This window comes from Amblyomma mixtum, unplaced genomic scaffold, assembly GCF_055824585.1.
Source record: "Amblyomma mixtum isolate Tamu unplaced genomic scaffold, ASM5582458v1 scaffold_21, whole genome shotgun sequence".
NCBI lineage: Eukaryota > Metazoa > Arthropoda > Arachnida > Ixodida > Ixodidae > Amblyomma > Amblyomma mixtum.
Genome location: NW_028317718.1, coordinates 1134772 through 1149771, shown reverse-complemented (window position 1 = coordinate 1149771; position 15000 = coordinate 1134772). Strand labels below are relative to the sequence as shown.

Here is a 15000-nt window from a genome sequence, read left to right as displayed (position 1 = left end):
GGAGCCGTTTACCCGACGCCGCCAGCTCGGCAGTCGTCCGGAGACTGAATCCCACCGCTTTCGAGCTTCGAGGGCCCACCCGTTTTACTCTAAGCGGTTTCACGTACTCTTGAACTCTCTCTTCAAAGTTCTTTTCAACTTTCCCTCACGGTACTTGTTGACTATCGGTCTCTCGGTCGTATTTAGCCTTAGATGGAGTTTACCACCCACTTAGGGCTGCACTCTCAAGCAACCCGACTCACGGGAGGCTTCGTCCCGGGCGCGCAACGGCGGAGACGGGCCTGGCACCCACTCTGGGACAAGCCCCTGTCAGGGGGACTTGCACCGTCGCAAACTCCCGGGAACGTTGCCTCCCATACACCACATTTCCCGACCGCCTGCAAGGACGGGGGATTCGGTGCTGGGCTAGGTCCCGTTTCGCTCGCAGCTACTCGGGGAATCCCTGTTGGTTTCTTTTCCTCCGCTTAGTGATATGCTTAAATTCAGCGGGTTGTCTCGCCTGATCTGAGGTCGACACAGATATGCATTTTCTCGCGTTCGATTCCGGCGCGGTCGCGCGCGCGCGTCCTTCCCTCGTCTCCGGCCGGCACCTTCCGCCCATTCCCCGCTCTCAGTCGGCAGCACCCTCGGCGACTGCGAGCGAGACTGGAAGGCACCTCTGACCGGCGCTCGGGACGGCGCGCATTCGGTTGCGCGCGGAACACTGAACGCAGAGAGTGTGAACCCCCGACCGCCGCGGCCGAATAAATTCCCTGCCGCCTCTCTTTCCCTCGAGAGAACGACCTCGGCCTGGCGTAGGGGCATCGTCAGAGTTTTGCGTCGCCCCCGCCCCAACTGGAGTGGCCCAGTTTTTCTCGGGGCAGAGACTGCGAAGCACTTAGACCGACGGCGGACTGCGCTCGCAACGAGATCGCGTCCGTTCGACCCGTACTCGACTTCGCGCCCACTCGAGGAGGCGGTCCCTTTCCGCACAGGGTCCGGGGGACCCCTTCGTTGCCGCGCACACGGCGCGCCTCTGCGCTTTGCCGAACTGTGCTGCGCACACCGCGCTCGCGCCCGTCACCTCCCTGCACCCCGCGCGAGGTATCCCTTTTTCTCGCGCGGGCGTGCCCGGAACAGGGCGTTCCCGTCTCTGCGCTTCTCGCAGCAGTTCGGCTACTTCTCCGCGGGCCAGCAGGCAGCGCTTCGCCGCCCGTCCAAACAGCCTCGTCTCCCGTCGGACCGCTCTTTCCCTGCAGGTAATCCCTTCCTGCGGCGGTCGCTTTCTGAGGCGTGACGCTCTACGGCTAGCAGCCGCCGGCCCGCGTTACGTCAGCGCAGGGCGACCCGACTCTGCCGCTTTGCGCGCGGCTGAAGGGTTCGACCCGCTCTCCTCCTCATTCGCAAAGTCTTTCGAGGGATCTTCGGCGTTCCGTACAGAGCCGTCCTCTTTGCCGACACGGTCAAAACGAGTCGCCGGCCGCGCCATCCCCGGGCGCCGGCGCCTCTCTTGATATATGATCCGACCCTCAGACAGACGAACCCAAGGGAAGACCCAAGGGCGCAATGTGCGTTCGAAGAATCAGTGCTCAGTGTGTCCTGCAATTCACACCAAGTCTCGCAGCTGGCTGCGTTCTTCATCGACCCGAGAACCGAGTGATCCACCGCTTAGAGTCGTGCGTTTGGTTTGTTCAAATCCGTACAGTACAACCAGGGTTTTAGGCACCGGGCTTTTCCCCTGGTCTCCAGTCGCAGTTTCGACCGACGTCTTTCGCGCCTCGCAGCCGTCCGTTCGGCATGCTGCGCGTGCCTCAAAGCCAAAGCGAGCAAAGTCTCTCGAAGCTTTTGTGCGATAATGGCTTGCGCGTCACTAATAGGATGACGAGGCATTTGGCAACCACTAAGGCAGAAGTGCTGAGCCGACGCGTGACGCTCCAATTCCGGTCTTCATCAGAGGTGGGTCTTCTTGTGCCTTCTTGGGCACGCCCGCTCCGCCCGCACGGGCCTGACCGCAGAACACCTCGAAGCACCGGCGTTTGCTAGAAATATACATTCTTGGAGCTCTGTGCCACCGTCCTCACGCACCTTTCTGCGATCTGCAGCGACGCTACCCCCGGACTCCAGCAGCGGTTTTTTTTGTTGCTGTTCACACTCAACTGCTGTTCACATCTTTCAAGGCGAGTCATCACCGCCTACCGCTGCTGCACCCTTTTGTAGGGGAGGGGGTTTTCCCAACGCCCCCCGGTCCGGTCGCCCCCGGGTGCGCCATCGTGCTGCTCCCTACTCGACCATTTCGCCACATCATTGCTTCGCAAGGAGACAGGCACCGCCTAGCCGTGGCTACGCAGCGCGTACTTGGAACAAGCCGCAAAGCGGACGTTCATCAGTCTACTCCCGCAATAGGAGCCCACCGGCCACAGTGCCATGGACGGCGTTTCGGTAGCGCACCGACAGACTACTCGAAGGCTGGGAAGGACGAAGCAGCAAGAGAACCCGGCTGCCGCGAATGCGTTCAAAGTGCGGGATTATAATCCCTCGTCCTTTTCGGTCCCGGTGCCTCCTTTCGCGCCGTCGGCGCGGCGTCAGACTCCGCGCCCGCAGTGCGAGACCTTTCGCGCGCGGCCGTTCCCTGGGCCGCGCGCGTCCCGCCGCGTGCGCGTCGCGCAGAAGCGCAGTTTCCCAGCCAGCGAGCCGCGGTTCCTCTCGTACTTCGCAGCAGCCGCCGCCGTTCCCTTGGCAGCGGGCAGGCCTTTCCCTCGGCCCGCCTACCGACTGGTGGTCGCAACACGACAAAGCCAGCGAGCCGCGGTTCCTCTCGTACTTCGCAGCAGCCGCCGCCGTTCCCTTGGCAGCGGGCAGGCCTTTCCCTCGGCCCGCCTACCGACTCGTGGTCGCAACACGACAAAGCCAGCGAGCAGCGTTTCCTTTCGTACTTCGCAGCAGCCGCCGCCGTTCCCTTGGCAGCGGGCAGGCCTTTCCCTCGGCCCGCCTACCGACTCGTGGTCGCAACACGACAAAGCCAGCGAGCAGCGTTTCCTTTCGTACTTCGCAGCAGCCGCCGCCGTTCCCTTGGCAGCGGGCAGGCCTTTCCCTCGGCCCGCCTACCGACTCGTGGTCGCAACACGACAAAGCCAGCGAGCAGCGTTTCCTTTCGTACTTCGCAGCAGCCGCCGCCGTTCCCTTGGCAGCGGGCAGGCCTTTCCCTCGGCCTGCCTACCGGCTCTGTTTGCGCCTCTTCGACGGTTGTCGACAACCGAAAGCCCACCATGAGTGGTGCGTTACGCCGTTCAAACCTGCGGATACAGCCCGTCCGACTTTCCCTTGGTGACGGAGCTCCGCTGGGCGCAACAGTTTGTGCAGAGAAGCGGCTTCAGAATCTCGCAACTCCGCGGTTGAGGCCTTCCCCCGCTTATAAGTGGGGGCGGCGCCGGGTGTGACAAGCACAATCCGGTAATGATCCTTCCGCAGGTTCACCTACGGAAACCTTGTTACGACTTTTACTTCCTCTAAATGATCAAGTTTGGTCATCTTTCCAACAGACCGGCGCAACCGAAAGGCCGCGCCGGACATCGGTCCGAAGACCTCACTAAATCATTCAATCGGTAGTAGCGACGGGCGGTGTGTACAAAGGGCAGGGACGTAATCAACGCGAGCTTATGACTCGCGCTTACTGGGAATTCCTCGTTCAAGGGGAACAATTGCAAGCCCCTATCCCAATCACGAAAGAAGTTCCACGGGTTACCCAGTCTTTTCAGACAGGGATAAAGACACGCTGCTTCCTTCAGTGTAGCGCGCGTGCGGCCCCGGACATCTAAGGGCATCACAGACCTGTTATTGCTCTGTTTCGTGCGGCTAGGAGCCGCTTGTCCCTCTAAGAAGGTTGTAAGGTGCTGGGAACCCCGCACCTATTTAATAGGCTAGAGTCTCGTTCGTTATCGGAATTAACCAGACAAATCGCTCCACCAACTAAGAACGGCCATGCACCACCATCCACCGAATCAAGAAAGAGCTCTCAATCTGTCAATCCTCCCAGTGTCCGGGCCGGGTAAGTTTTCCCGTGTTGAGTCAAATTAAGCCGCAGGCTCCACTCCTGGTGGTGCCCTTCCGTCAATTCCTTTAAGTTTCAGCTTTGCAACCATACTTCCCCCGGAACCCAAATACTTTGGTTTCCCGGAAGCTGCCCGCCGAGTCATTTGAGTAACTCAGGCGGATCGCTGGTTGGCATCGTTTATGGTCAGAACTAGGGCGGTATCTGATCGCCTTCGAACCTCTGACTTTCGTTCTTGATCAAAGAAAACATTCTTGGCAAATGCTTTCGCAGTAGTTCGTCTTGCGACGGTCCAAGAATTTCACCTCTAGCGCCGCAATACGAATGCCCCCGTCTGTCCCTCTTAATCATTACCCCGTATTCCAAAAACCAACAGAACAGAAACGGGGTCTTGTTCTATTATTCCATGCAAGTTTATTCAGGCGACTCGCCTGCGTTGAGCACTCTAATTTTTTCAAAGTAAAAGCGCAGGCCACCTCGAGACGCACCAATGAAGGGCACCAAGAGAGGACCGGCATGATGTTCAGTCCGAGCCGTCGCATCGGGTAGATGCACTACTCGTCTGGAACTGAGATCCAACTACGAGCTTTTTAACCGCAGCAGCTTTAGTATACGCTATTGGAGCTGGAATTACCGCGGCTGCTGGCACCAGACTTGCCCTCCAATTGATCCTCGTTAAAGGATTTAGAGTGTACTCATTTCAATTACGGGGCCTCAAAAGAGTCCCGTATTGTTATTTTTCGTCACTACCTCCCCGTGCCGGGAGTGGGTAATTTGCGCGCCTGCTGCCTTCCTTGGATGTGGTAGCCGTTTCTCAGGCTCCCTCTCCGGAATCGAACCCTGATTCTCCGTTACCCGTAACAACCATGGTAGGCAAGTAACCTACCATCGAAAGTTGATAAGGCAGACACTTGAAAGAAACGTCGCCGGCTCATGGCCATGCGATCAGCACAAAGTTATCCAGAGTCACCACAGAGTACGGGCAGAGCCCGATGGGTCTTGGTCTAATAAAAGCGCCCGTCAGCCAAAGGCCTTCAGGCTCAATGCATGTATTAGCTCTAGAATTGCCACAGTTGTCCAAGTAGAAAGAAACGATCTAAGGAACCATAACTGATTTAATGAGCCATTCGCGGTTTCGCCTTATTTCGGCATGTACTTAGACATGCATGGCTTAATCTTTGAGACAAGCATATGATTACTGGCAGGATCAACCAGGTATGATGCATAGGCATTCCCTTTTCGCCCCAGAAGGGTGCCTCGTCGCCGCCGATAGGGCCGCCATAAACCCCCAGCGCGCGACGCATCTTTTTCGCGGCAGCTTGCGCTGCCCGTGCATCGTTCGAGCTCGCTGCGGCATCCGACCCGTAGGTACGGCAATCGCCACGCGGCAAGAGAGCACGTGTGCCTTTAGGCAAAGCATTTGTAACGCGCCCACCAGTGCGCACATCGGCCTCTAGGGCCGCAGCATTAGGCAACTGGACGGCGCTTGCTGCGTAGCCGAGACGGCCAAGCCGCCAGACGACGGGACACGCCCGCGTCTTCGGCGCGCTCGCACGGAATCGAGTCCGGGTAGCACGGAACACACCTCGTAAAACGTGGAAACAGCGTCGTCCGACAACCAGCCCCTATCGCAGACGCGGATGAGGCTGCAGACGAATGCCGTGGGGTCCGAGGGACGGGGACACGCTGGGCACGAGGCCGCATATCAGACCCGGTCACGGCGCGCACACGCGGGCGCGCGCCGCCGACTGCTCCACTGGGACCCCCATATAATAGCAGCGATAAGTACCCAGACCTCCGTGGGTGAGTAAATCGCCGTACTCGTGCCACTTTCGCCGCAAGGGCCGCACAAATCGTGCGCGCTTTGCCGCGGCATCACAACGCCGCGCTTCCGCGGCGCCCCGCACGAGCCGTACTCGTGGACATAGCCGTCGGGCGAACCGCCGTACTCGAGGCGCGTTCGCCGCAAGAGCCGCTCAAATCGTGCGCGCTTTCCTGCGGCATCGCACGAAAGCGCTGCCCCGGCGCCCCGCACGAGCCGTACTCGTGGACATTGTCATCGGGCGAACCGCCGTACTCGAGGCGCGTTGGCGGCAAGACCCCCACAAATCGTGCGCGCTTTGCTGCGGCATCGCACAAAAGCGCATCCCCGGCGCCCCGCACGAGCCGTACTCGTGGACATAGCCGTCGGGCGAAGCGCCGTACTCGAGGCGCGTTCGCCGCAAGAGCCGCTCAAATCGTGCGCGCTTTCCTGCGGCATCGCACGAAAGCGCTGCCCCGGCGCCCCGCACGAGCCGTACTCGTGGACATGGTCATCGGGCGAACCGCCGTACTCGAGGCGCGTTCGCCGCAAGAGCCGCTCAAATCGTGCGCGCTTTCCTGCGGCATCGCACGAAAGCGCTGCCCCGGCGCCCCGCACGAGCCGTACTCGTGGACATGGTCATCGGGCGAACCGCCGTACTCGAGGCGCGTTCGCCGCAAGAGCCGCTCAAATCGTGCACGCTTTCCTGCGGCATCGCACGAAAGCGCTGCCCCGGCGCCCCGCACGAGCCGTACTCGTGGACATAGCCGTCGGGCGAACCGCCGTACTCGAGGCGCGTTCGCCGCAAGAGCCGCTCAAAACGTGCGCGCTTTCCTGCGGCATCGCACAAAAGCGCTTCCCCGGCGCCCCGCACGAGCCGTACTCGTGGACATTGTCATCGGGCCAACCGCCGTACTCGAGGCGCGTTGGCGGCAAGAGCCCCTCAAATCGAGCGCGCTTTGCTGCGGCATCGCAAAAAAGCACTTCCGCGGCGCCCCGCACGAGCCGTACTCGTGGACATTGTCATCGGGCGAACCGCCGTACTCGAGGAGCGTTCGCCGCAAAAGCCACTCAAATCGTGCGCGCTTTGCTGCGGCATCGCACAACCGCGCTTCCGCGGCGCCCCGCACGAGCCGTACTCGTGGACATAGCCGTCGGGCGAGCCGCCGTACTCGAGGCGCGTTCGCCGCAAAACTCGCATAAATAATGCACAAACTCATGAAAATCACATCTGCCGAGGCCGCCTAAAGCCCGAATTCACCTCCCGGGCGTCGAGAGGTCCGTTTCGGACTTTGCTGACAAAGCGGACGCTTTACTGTTTCGCGTCTGCCTAGGCGGTATGCCCCCTTATATATGCAGCGATAAGTACCCAGACCCCCGCGGGTCATAAGCGCGTCTACCGGAGCGGGCTTCAAACGAACGTAACTCTGCCTTCCGTTGCGCGAAAGGGACGGGAAAGGTCTCAAAATATTCGCCTTTCTCAGCCCCACACGCGGAACTAAAAATTGAGCGGCTGCGCCCACGGGAACGGCCGTGAACATTCGAAAAGGCGGCCCCTTGCGAACCTGGTCAATCACCCGCTGCTCCGGCTACAGTGGAAGCAGCGGGTCGAGGAGGACTGCACAAGATGGGCGGCAGCGCGGCCGACACGTGGCGTAAATTTCGTCTCGTTCCGCCAGGTGAAAGTGCCTTTAAATATTCGAAAACCGTTTACCGCGTCCGCCGGGGAGGCAACCGCGTCTGCCTAGGCGGGACCGCGTCTGCCTAGGCGAGCTTCAAACGAGCGTAACTCTCACTTGCGTTGCGCGAAAGGGACGAGAAAGGTCTCAAAATGCTCGCCTTTCTCAGCCCCACACGCGGATCTAAAAATGGAGCGGATTCGTCCACGGGAACGGCCGCGAAGATTAGAAAAGGCGGCCCCTTGCGAGCCTGGTCAATCACCTGCTGCTCCGGCTACAGTGCAAGCAGCGAGTCCGCGATAACTGCACAAGATGCGCGCCGGCGCGGCCGAACCGTGGCGTAAATTTCGTCGCGCTCCGCCAGTTCAAAGTGCCTTTAAAAATTCGAAGACAATTTACCGCGTCTGCCTAGGCGGGACCGCGTCTGCCTAGGCGAGCTTCAAACGAGCGCAACTCTCACTTGCGTTGCGCGAAACGGACGGGAAAGGTCTCAAAATGTTCGCCTTTCTCAGCCCAACGCGCGCAACTAGAAATTGAGCGGCTGCGCTCAAGGGAACGGCCGCGAGAATTCGAAAAGGCGGCCCCTTGCGATACTGGTCAATCGCCCGCTGCTCCGGCTGCAGTGGACGCAGCGGGTCGGCGATGACTGCACAAGATGCGCGCCGGCGCGGCCGAACCGTGGCGTAAATTTCGTCGCGCTCCGCCAGTTCAAAGTGCCTTTAAAAATTCGAAGACCGTTTACCGCGTCCGCCGGGGAGGCAACCGCGTCTGCCTAGGCGGGACCGCGTCTGCCTAGGCGAGCTTCAAACGAGCGTAACTCTCACTTGCGTTGCGCGAAACGGACGGGAAAGGTCTCAAAATGTTCGCCTTTCTCAGCCCAACGCGCGGAACTAAAAATGGAGCGGATTCGCCCACGGGAACGGCCGCGAAGATTAGAAAAGGCGGCCCCTTGCGATACTGGTCAATCGCCCGCTGCTCCGGCTACAGTGCAAGCAGCGAGTCCGCGATGACAGCACAAGATGCGCGCCGGCGCGGCCGAACCGTGGCGTAAATTTGGTCGCGCTCCGCCAGTTCAAAGTGCCTTTAAAAACTCGAAGACCATTTACCGCGTCCGCCGGGGAGGCAACCGCGTCTGCCTAGGCGAGCTTCAAACGAGCGTAACTCTCACTTGCGTTGGGCGAAAGGGACGGGAAAGGTCTCAAAATGTTCGCCTTTCTCAGCCCCACACGCGGATCTAAAAATGGAGCGGATTCGCCCACGGGAACGGCCGCGAAGATTAGAAAAGGCGGCCCCTTGCGAGACTGCTCAATCGCCCGCTGCTCCGGCTACAGTGCAAGCAGCGGGTCGGCGATGACTGCACAAGATGCGCGCCGGCGCGGCCGAACCGTGGCGTAAATTTGGTCGCGCTCCGCCAGTTCAAAGTGCCTTTAAAAACTCGAAGACCGTTTACCGCGTCCGCCGGGGAGGCAACCGCGTCTGCCTAGGCGGGACCGCGTCTGCCTAGGCGAGCTTCAAACGAGCGTAACTCTCACTTGCGTTGCGCGAAAGGGACGGGAAAGGTCTCAAAATATTCGCCTCTCTCAGCCCAACACGCGGAACTAAAAATTGAGCGGCTGCGCCCACGGGAACAGCCGCGAAGATTAGAAAAGGCGGCCCCTTGCGAGCCTGGTCAATCGCCCGCTGCTCCGGCTGCAGTGGAAGCAGCGAGTCGGCGATGACTGCACAAGATGCGCGCCGGCGCGGCCGAACCGTGGCGTAAATTTCGTCGCGCTCCGCCAGTTCAAAGTGCCTTTAAAAATTCGAAGACCGTTTACCGCGTCCGCCGGGGAGGCAACCGCGTCTGCCTAGGCGGGACCGCGTCTGCCTAGGCGAGCTTCAAACGAGCGTAACTCTCACTTGCGTTGCGCGAAAGGGACGAGAAAGGTCTCAAAATGTTCGCCTTTCTCAGCCCAACGCGCGGAACTAAAAATGGAGCGGATTCGCCCACGGCAGCGGCCGCGAAGATTAGAAAAGGCGGCCCCTTGCGAGCCTGGTCAATCACCCGCTGCTCCGGCTACAGTGCAAGCAGCGAGTCCGCGATGACAGCACAAGATGCGCGCCGGCGCGGCCGAACCGTGGCGTAAATTTGGTCGCGCTCCGCCAGTTCAAAGTGCCTTTAAAAACTCGAAGACCATTTACCGCGTCCGCCGGGGAGGCAACCGCGTCTGCCTAGGCGGGACCGCGTCTGCCTAGGCGAGCTTCAAACGAGCGTAACTCTCACTTGCGTTGCGCGAAAGGGACGGGAAAGGCCTCAAAATGTTCGCCTTTCTCAGCCCCACACGCGGATCTAAAAATGGAGCGGATTCGCCCACGGGAACGGCCGCGAAGATTAGAAAAGGCGGCCCCTTGCGAGCCTGGTCAATCACCTGCTGCTCCGGCTACAGTGCAAGCAGCGAGTCCGCGATAACTGCACAAGATGCGCGCCGGCGCGGCCGAACCGTGGCGTAAATTTCGTCGCGCTCCGCCAGTTCAAAGTGCCTTTAAAAATTCGAAGACCATTTACCGCGTCCGCCGGGGAGGCAACCGCGTCTGCCTAGGCGGGACCGCGTCTGCCTAGGCGAGCTTCAAACGAGCGTAACTCTCACTTGCGTTGCGCGAAAGGGACGGGAAAGGTCTCAAAATGTTCGCCTTTCTCGGCCCCACACGCGGATCTAAAAATGGAGCGGATTCGCCCACGGGAACGGCCGCGAAGATTAGAAAAGGCGGCCCCTTGCGAGCCTGGTCAATCACGTGCTGCTCCGGCTACAGTGCAAGCAGCGAGTCCGCGATAACTGCACAAGATGCGCGCCGGCGCGGCCGAACCGTGGCGTAAATTTCGTCGCGCTCCGCCAGTTCAAAGTGCCTTTAAAAATTCGAAGACCATTTACCGCGTCTGCCTAGGCGGGACCGCGTCTGCCTAGGCGAGCTTCAAACGAGCGTAACTCTCACTTGCGTTGCGCGAAAGGGACGGGAAAGGTCTCAAAATGTTCGCCTTTCTCGGCCCCACACGCGGATCTAAAAATGGAGCGGATTCGCCCACGGGAACGGCCGCGAAGATTAGAAAAGGCGGCCCCTTGCGAGCCTGGTCAATCACGTGCTGCTCCGGCTACAGTGCAAGCAGCGAGTCCGCGATAACTGCACAAGATGCGCGCCGGCGCGGCCGAACCGTGGCGTAAATTTCGTCGCGCTCCGCCAGTTCAAAGTGCCTTTAAAAATTCGAAGACCATTTACCGCGTCTGCCTAGGCGGGACCGCGTCTGCCTAGGCGAGCTTCAAACGAGCGTAACTCTCACTTGCGTTGCGCGAAAGGGACGGGAAAGGTCTCAAAATGTTCGCCTTTCTCGGCCCCACACGCGGATCTAAAAATGGAGCGGATTCGCCCACGGGAACGGCCGCGAAGATTAGAAAAGGCGGCCCCTTGCGAGCCTGGTCAATCACCTGCTGCTCCGGCTACAGTGCAAGCAGCGAGTCCGCGATAACTGCACAAGATGCGCGCCTGCGCGGCCGAACCGTGGCGTAAATTTCGTCGCGTTCCGCCAGTTCAAAGTGCCTTTAAAAATTCGAAGACCATTTACCGCGTCTGCCTAGGCGGGACCGCGTCTGCCTAGGCGAGCTTCAAACGAGCGTAACTCTCACTTGCGTTGCGCGAAAGGGACGGGAAAGGTCTCAAAATGTTCGCCTTTCTCAGCCCCACACGCGGAACTAAAAATTGAGCGGCTGCGCCCACGGGAACCGCCGCGAAGATTAGAAAAGGCGGCCCCTTGCGAGCCTGGTCAATCACCTGCTGCTCCGGCTACAGTGCAAGCAGCGAGTCCGCGATAACTGCACAAGATGCGCGCCTGCGCGGCCGAACCGTGGCGTAAATTTGGTCGCGCTCCGCCAGTTCAAAGTGCCTTTAAAAACTCGAAGACCGTTTACCGCGTCCGCCGGGGAGGCAACCGCGTCTGCCTAGGCGGGACCGCGTCTGCCTAGGCGAGCTTCAAACGAGCGTAACTCTCACTTGCGTTGCGCGAAAGGGACGGGAAAGGTCTCAAAATGTTCGCCTCTCTCAGCCCAACGCGCGGAACTAGAAATTGAGCGGCTGCGCCCACGGGAACCGCCGCGAAGACTAGAAAAGGCGGCCCCTTGCGAGCCTGGTCAATCACCTGCTGCTCCGGCTACAGTGCAAGCAGCGAGTCCGCGATAACTGCACAAGATGCGCGCCGGCGCGGCCGAACCGTGGCGTAAATTTCGTCGCGCTCCGCCAGTTCAAAGTGCCTTTAAAAATTCGAAGACCATTTACCGCGTCTGCCTAGGCGGGACCGCGTCTGCCTAGGCGAGCTTCAAACGAGCGTAACTCTCACTCGCGTTGCGCGAAAGGGACGAGAAAGGTCTCAAAATGTTCGCCTTTCTCAGCCCCACACGCGGATCTAAAAATGGAGCGGATTCGCCCACGGGAACGGCCGCGAAGATTACAAAAGGCGGCCCCTTGCGAGCCTGGTCAATCGCCCGCTGCTCCGGCTGCATTGGAAGCAGCGAGTCGGCGATGACTGCACAAGATGCGTCGCGGTGCGGCCGACACGTGGCGTAAATTTCGTCGCGTTCCGCCAGTTAAAAGTGCCCTTAAAAGTTCGAAGACCGTTCACCGCGTCCGCCGGGGAGGCAACCGCGTCTGCCTAGGCGGGACCGCGTCTGCCTAGGCGAGCTTCAAACGAGCGTAACTCTGCCTTGCGTTGCGCGAAAGGGACGGGAGAGGTCTCAAAATGTTCGCCCTTCTCAGCCCAACGCGCGCAACTAAAAACTGAGCGGCTGCGCTCAAGGCGACGGCCGCGAGAATTCGAAAAGGCGGCCCCTTGCGAGACTGGTCAATCACCCGCTGCTCCGGCTACATTGGAAGCAGCGGGTCGGGGATGACTGCACAAGATGCGCGCCGGCGCGGCCGACGCGTGGCGTAAATTTCGTCGCGTTCCGCCAGGTAAAAGTGCCTCTAAAAACTCGAAGACCATTTACCGCGTTCGCCGGGGAGGGAACCGCGTCTGCCTAGGCGGGACCGCGTCTGCCTAGGCGAGACTGTTGAATCGCCCCTATCTCGAGCGAGAATGGCAGGAAAACGACGGGACCGGTGGCAAAAGATTCGCCTGCACACTGACTTCAAATTCGTAGGCTTGAGACATAGGGGCCGGCCGTGAAAAGTTTGAAATGGTCAAAGTCTCCCTGTCGCGAGCGGTTAATCGCCCGCTGCTCCGACCGCAATGTGATGATCGAAAAAGATGCGCCGCAGCGCGGCCGACGCGGCGCTGTAAAATTCGTCGTGCTCCGCCAAAGAAAAGGACCTTTAAAAATTCGAAAACCCCGTACCGCGTCTGCCTAGGCGATACCGTTCAATCGCACGTATCTCGGCCCAGACTGGCAGCAAAGTGACGAGATTGGTAACAAAAGATTCGCCTTTGAACGCCCTACACAGGGAAGGCAAAGTCGCAAACGACTTTCGTCCCGCGTCGGCCGGGGCGAACGCGCCCGAACGGCAAAGTCCGAATAAAGCGACCCCGTCTACCGGGGCAGACGCGCCCGAACGGCAAAGTCCGAAAGAGGCGACCCCGTCTACCGGGGCAGACGCGCCCGAACGGCAAAGTCCGAAAGAGGCGACCCCGTCTACCGGGGCAGACGCGCCCGAACGGCAAAGTCCGAATAAAGCGACCCCGTCTACCGGGGCAGACGCGCCCGAACGGCAAAGTCCGAATAAAGCGACCCCGTCTACCGGGGCAGACGCGCCCGAACGGCAAAGTCCGAATAAAGCGACCCCGTCTACCGGGGCAGACGCGCCGGAACGGCAAAGTCCGAAAGAGGCAACCCCGTCTACCGGGGCAGACGCGCCCGAACGGCAAAGTCCGAATAAAGCGACCCCGTCTACCGGGCCAGACGCGCCCGAACGGCAAAGTCCGAATAAAGCGACCCCGTCTACCGGGGCAGACGCGCCCGAACGGCAAAGTCCGAATAAAGCGACCCCGTCTACCGGGGCAGACGCGCCGGAACGGCAAAGTCCGAAAGAGGCAACCCCGTCTACCGGGGCAGACGCGCCCGAACGGCAAAGTCCGAATAAAGCGACCCCGTCTACCGGGCCAGACGCGCCCGAACGGCAAAGTCCGAAAGAGGCGACCCCGTCTACCGGGGCAGACGCGCCCGAACGGCAAAGTCCGAAAGAGGCGACCCCGTCTACCGGGGCAGACGCGCCCGAACGGCAAAGTCCGAATAAAGCGACCCCGTCTACCGGGGCAGACGCGCCCGAACGGCAAAGTCCGAATAAAGCGACCCCGTCTACCGGGGCAGACGCGCCGGAACGGCAAAGTCCGAAAGAGGCAACCCCGTCTACCGGGGCAGACGCGCCCGAACGGCAAAGTCCGAAAGAGGCAACCCCGTCTACCGGGGCAGACGCGCCCGAACGGCAAAGTCCGAATAAAGCGACCCCGTCTACCGGGCCAGACGCGCCCGAACGGCAAAGTCCGAAAGAGGCGACCCCGTCTACCGGGGCAGACGCGCCCGAACGGCAAAGTCCGAAAGAGGCGACCCCGTCTACCGGGGCAGACGCGCCCGAACGGCAAAGTCCGAATAAAGCGACCCCGTCTACCGGGGCAGACGCGCCCGAACGGCAAAGTCCGAATAAAGCGACCCCGTCTACCGGGGCAGACGCGCCGGAACGGCAAAGTCCGAAAGAGGCAACCCCGTCTACCGGGGCAGACGCGCCCGAACGGCAAAGTCCGAATAAAGCGACCCCGTCTACCGGGGCAGACGCGCCCGAACGGCAAAGTCCGAAAGAGGCAACCCCGTCTACCGGGGCAGACGCGCCCGAACGGCAAAGTCCGAATAAAGCGACCCCGTCTACCGGGGCAGACGCGCCCGAACGGCAAAGTCCGAAAGAGGCGACCCCGTCTACCGGGGCAGACGCGCCCGAACGGCAAAGTCCGAATAAAGCGACCCCGTCTACCGGGGCAGACGCGCCCGAACGGCAAAGTCCGAATAAAGCGACCCCGTCTACCGGGGCAGACGCGCCGGAACGGCAAAGTCCGAAAGAGGCAACCCCGTCTACCGGGGCAGACGCGCCCGAACGGCAAAGTCCGAATAAAGCGACCCCGTCTACCGGGGCAGACGCGCCCGAACGGCAAAGTCCGAATAAAGCGACCCCGTCTACCGGGCCAGACGCGCCCGAACGGCAAAGTCCGAAAGAGGCGACCCCGTCTACCGGGGCAGACGCGCCCGAACGGCAAAGTCCGAAAGAGGCGACCCCGTCTACCGGGGCAGACGCGCCGGAACGGCAAAGTCCGAAAGAGGCAACCCCGTCTACCGGGGCAGACGCGCCCGAACGGCAAAGTCCGAATAAAGCGACCCCGTCTACCGGGCCAGACGCGCCCGAACGGCAAAGTCCGAATAAAGCGACCCCGTCTACCGGGGCACACGCGCCCGAACGGCAAAGTCCGAATAAAGCGACCCCGTCTACCGGGG

The 15000-nt window shown here is 60.8% G+C and overlaps 3 non-coding genes across 3 annotated transcripts in view; all 3 read right to left on the bottom strand.

Moving 5' to 3' along the window:
- The window catches only part of LOC149324727 (large subunit ribosomal RNA), a 3942-nt gene extending 3429 nt beyond the window's left edge, over window positions 1-513 (bottom strand). Inside the window, exon 1 of the ribosomal RNA XR_016286760.1 lies at window positions 1-513. This exon is cut by the window's left edge and continues 3429 nt beyond it. This is a non-coding gene — a ribosomal RNA (large subunit ribosomal RNA).
- Window positions 514-1502: 989 nt separating this feature from the next.
- Window positions 1503-1655, bottom strand: LOC149324726 (5.8S ribosomal RNA). Its single transcript, XR_016286811.1, has one exon. It is a non-coding gene; the product is annotated as a 5.8S ribosomal RNA (ribosomal RNA).
- Window positions 1656-3430: 1775 nt separating this feature from the next.
- LOC149324725 (small subunit ribosomal RNA) lies at window positions 3431-5245 on the bottom strand. The gene has a single exon (XR_016286744.1). It is a non-coding gene; the product is annotated as a small subunit ribosomal RNA (ribosomal RNA).
- Between the last annotated feature and the right edge of the window lie 9755 nt (window positions 5246-15000).